Raw genomic sequence first — 4,685 nt, 5'->3', positions numbered from 1 at the left:
ATCACGCCACTGAACTTCAGCGTGGGCGACAGAGCGGAACCCCGTCTAAAAAAAAATAAAATAACAGAAGGCAATCTCTTACTGGCAAGGTATTTCCTGACATCAGGGACAAAGCAGAGAGGGAACCAATCCAGAAAAAGGATTATTGTCCAGGTCTTCTTGTACAACCGAAAGACAGGTGGCTGGTGTTTATCTTTTCCCTTCAGGGCTTGAGGGTTAGCAGCTGCATAGATAAGGGCAGTGCTGATCATAAACCCAACTGCATTTGCACAAAATATTAGCCTATCCCTTCCTGACTTAAATCCTGGTGCTTGCTTCTCTTCCTTACTGATAAATGTCCTTGTGGCATTTGTTTTTCCAGAATAGGGCACTTGCATATGCACCAAAAAACATGTTCAGGCAGATACCCTTTCTTCTCAATCATTTCCTTAATGGTGTCTAGGAACTCATTTAATCCCTCTTGGTCAGCAGAAGCTGCTTCTCCTGTTATATTGATATATTTTAAACCAAACCTTTCCAAATTTATCAAACCGTCCTTTACTGGCATAAAATTGTTTAGCTTTAGATGCTTCACCTTCCTTTTGCTTCAAGTTGTCATATAATTACTTTGCTTGTTCTCAAATCATATTAGAATATATAGGTATGCTTTCTTCTTTTTTCTTTTTCTTTTCTTTTTTTTTTTTTTTTTTTTTTTGAGATGGAGTCTCACTCTGTCGCCCAGGCTGGAGTGCAGTGGTGCGATCTCGGCTCACTGCAACCTTCAACTCCCTGCTTCAATCAATTCCCCTGCCTCGGCCTCCCGAGTAGCTGGGATTACAGGCATGTGCCACCACGCCTGGCTAATTTTTTTTGTATTTTTAGTAGAGACAGGGTTTCGCCATGTTGGCCAGATTGGTCTCAAACTCCTGACTTAAGGCAATCCGACCACCTCTGCCTCCCAAAGTGTTGGGATTACAGACATGAGCCACCGCACTAGCCAGGTATGTTTTTCTTACAGCAATCCTGTACCCGCATAAAAGCTGCATTTTGTTTTGTTGTTGTTGTTGTTGGTTTTTTTGAGACAGAGTCTTGCTCTGTCACCCAGGCTGGGGTGCAGTGGCATAATCTCAGCTCACTACAACCTCTGGCTCCTGGGTTCAAGCGATTCTTCTGCCTCAGTCTCCCGAGTAGCTGGGATTACAGGTGTGCACCACCACGCCCGGCTAATTTTTGTATTTTCAGTAGAGACAGGGTTTCACCATGTTGGCCAGGCTGGTCTCAAACTCCTGACCTCAGGTGATCTGCCCACTCCCAAAATGCTGGGATTACAGGTGTGAGTCACTGCACCCGGCCAAAAACTGCATTTTCAATATGAGATAAAAAGGTATTTCAGGACCAGGCATGGTGGCTCACGGCATGGTAATCTCAGCACTTTGGGAGGCCAAGGTAGGAGTATTGCTTCAGCCTAGTAGTTTGAGACCAGCCTAGGCAAAATCATGAGACCTCATTTCTACAAAAATTAAAAAATAAAAATAAACTATAAAAAAAGTATTTCACAAAAAGTGCAAGATTTTTGTGCCTGCTGGTGTAGCTGTGGTCATGGTTGCACAATTTTTTAAAATTTTACAATGGGCCTTACAATGGATTCATTTATCTTGAAATGGTAGGCAACCACAGCTGCAGATCTATAGTACATAACAAGCAATTCAACTTTTTCTTATAATGTCATGACATTTCTCTGCTTCTTGAGAGCACTTCCAGCATCACTAGTGGCACTTTGTACTGGTCCCCTGATGTTGTTCAAGGCTTATAGTATTGCACTGAATATGGTGAAAACACTCAAGAACCTCAAGAGATAACTTTTGATTGTGATACACAGTTGACTGAAGAGAGGAACTGCTCTGATGATTAGCATCACAGATTTTTAAGCAGATACTGGCAACACTTGACTCACTAAAACAGGAGGCAGTTACAAAATTGCAGTAGTACAGTACGTACTAGTTTACAGAGTTACGTTTTTTTGGGGGGGCTTTCACATTTGTTGATTTTTATTGGCGACCTCTTTTTCAATACAATTTATGCCCTCATCCCCATTTCCAGTCTGATTATACAAGTGCTAAGTGGCAGAAAGGTCTGGAATAAATACATAAAAAAAAAAAAAAAGGCAAAGCTATGAAACTAAGTTGCATGCAACAGGTTCTATGAAGGTGGGGGAAGTGTGTGAGAAATAAAACAGTAAGACAATGTAATTGGAAAGTTTCAGCTAAAGTTCTTTTCAGTCATCTTTGTCTTTTACTCCGTGTTTCAGGATGCTTGTGAACTCAACGTAATTGAAATTCCCCTTTTTGTCAATAGGTGCTTCTCTGTACAGCTCATCCACCTCCTCATCTGTAAACTGATCCCCCATGGTTATCAGCAGCTCTCTCAGGTAATCTTCCTGAATGGTGCCTGTTCTTCATCAAAGCAAGCAAAAGTATTTCTGATGACATCTTCAGGATCTGTGCCATTTAACTTCTCACCAAACATGGTGAGGAACGTGGTGAAATTAATGGGCCCTGGTGCCTCATTCATCATGGCATCAAGGTATGCATCAGTGGGATTCTTCCCTAGAGAAGCAATCTAACATATCATGCAAATCTTCCTTATTGATGAAACCATCTCTGTTCTGATCAATTGTGAAGGCCTCTTTGAACTCCTGAATCTGTGACTGCTCAAACATGGCAAACACATTGGATGTCGCACACTGAGGGCGCTTCTTGGTGGTCTTGGTCTATGCCTTTTTGCTCGACATGGTGGTTGTTTAATTCTGGCGCCAAACCCCAGAACCGGGGCCACTCTGTGCAAGATGGTGAGTGACAGCGAAGAGCGTGGGGCTGTGGCTGAACAGTGGCAGCGATGGAGTTATGATTTAATATTGCATTTTAAATTTGCTTACATGTACAGTCTGTTTTCATAAAATTTAACTTTTAATAGATTTGTGTATTTTGTAGTAGTAAATGATGGACTAGTATCTACATATATCTTTTGCATTCAAGGTATCTGTAGGCCACACACTTCATCTATGAACTTTTCTTTTTTTTGTTTTTGAGACAGAGTTTTGCTTTTGTTGCCCAGGCTGGAGTGCAATGGCATCACCTCAGCTCATTGCAACCTCCACCTCCTGGGTTCAAGCAATTCTCCTGCCTCAGCCTCCCAAGTAGCTGGGATTACAGGCACGTGCCACCATTCCTGGCTAATTTTGTAATTTTCCTAGAGACGGGGTTTCTCCATGTTGGTCAGGCTGGTCTCGAACTCAACCTAAAGTGATCACCTGCCCGCCTTGGCCTCCCAAAGTGCTGGGATTACAGGCATGAGCCACTATGCCTGGCCTGTGAATTTTTCAAGTTGTCACAAAGCTCCAAACAAATTTCCAATATATTTATTGAAAAAAAACAATTGTAGCCCCACACAGTGGCTCACTCCTGTAACCCCAGCACTTTGGGAGGCCGAGGTGCGTGGATCACGAGGTCGAGAGATCGAGACCATCCTGGCTAACATGGTGAAATCCTGTCGCTACTAAAAATACAAAAATTAGCCAGACATGATGGTGTGCACCTATAATCCAGTTACTCGGGAGGCTGAGGCAGGAGAACTGCTTGAACCCAGGAGGCAGAGGTTGCAGTGAGCTGAGATCATACCACTGCACTCTAGCCTGGTGACAATGAGAGTCTTATCTCAAAAAAAATAAATAAAATAAAAAATTGCATATACCTGTGCACTTCAAACTTATGTTGTTCAAGGGTCTAATGCATAATTTTTCAGTAAACTCAATTAGTGGATTCCCCAAATTGTGGGATAAACCTTTTATGTAAATTCATGTGTTTTATAGATATGTGAAGAAATCCCACAATACACTAATTACAGCCTTATTAAAATCGCAACTCTATTATAGATTTTGCATGTCAAGAAATCCTCAGACTATGTTCCTGACTTCACTGAGGGTTTCAGAGGATAAATCAGGGGTCAGACTGGTAGAGTCACATAGAGAAAGAAAGAAAATAAGAAAAATGCTAGGAAAACCAGGCAGCATCTCAATTATTCCAGAATGGTCTTCACAAACTGGCATCACTACTATGCTGGTAATAAATTTGCAAATATCACACACCTCTTCTAGTGTAAGTAGAAAACAGACATTCAGGCTAGGTGCAAGGGGCTCACACCTGTGATCCCAGCACTTTGGGAGGCCAAGATTGTTTGAACCCAGGAGTTCAAGACCAGCCTGGGCAACACGACAAGACCTCATCTCTACAAAAAAAATTTAAAAATTAGCTGGGTGTGGTGGGGCACAGTTGTAGTCCCAGCTACTTGGGAGGCTGAGGTGGGAGGATCCATTGAGTCCAGGAGGTTGAGAGTGCAGTGAGCTGTGATTGTGCCACTGCACTCCGGCCTGGGTGAGAGCAAGACAATCTCAAAAAAAAAAAAAGGCATGCAGAGCTGATTTTTTGTTTTTAGTATCCACACATCTAAAAGTTGAATAATTAAAGAAAAATTAATCAGCACTGACTGACTTTGGAAGAGTATTAAATTAGCTTTTCCCTTTAAAGTAGACCTCAGGCTTAACTTACCTCCAGCTCTTTTGATTCTGATAGCCTGTATGCCTATACTGTATAAGCTAAAGAGTACATCAGTCCTTTCTACCACTTTAAATTCAGACTAGGACTACAAAA

General features: G+C 42.0%; 1 pseudogene; it reads right to left on the bottom strand.

Moving 5' to 3' along the window:
* Positions 1–2,148: 2,148 nt before the first annotated feature.
* Positions 2,149–2,785, bottom strand: LOC104665256 (annotated as a pseudogene).
* Between the last annotated feature and the right edge of the window lie 1,900 nt (positions 2,786–4,685).

The sequence above is a fragment of the Rhinopithecus roxellana genome, chromosome 5 (assembly GCF_007565055.1).
Source record: "Rhinopithecus roxellana isolate Shanxi Qingling chromosome 5, ASM756505v1, whole genome shotgun sequence".
NCBI classification, from domain to species: Eukaryota; Metazoa; Chordata; class Mammalia; order Primates; family Cercopithecidae; genus Rhinopithecus; species Rhinopithecus roxellana.
Note: the sequence above shows the minus strand (reverse complement) of the source record. Positions and strands in the feature narration are given on the sequence as shown.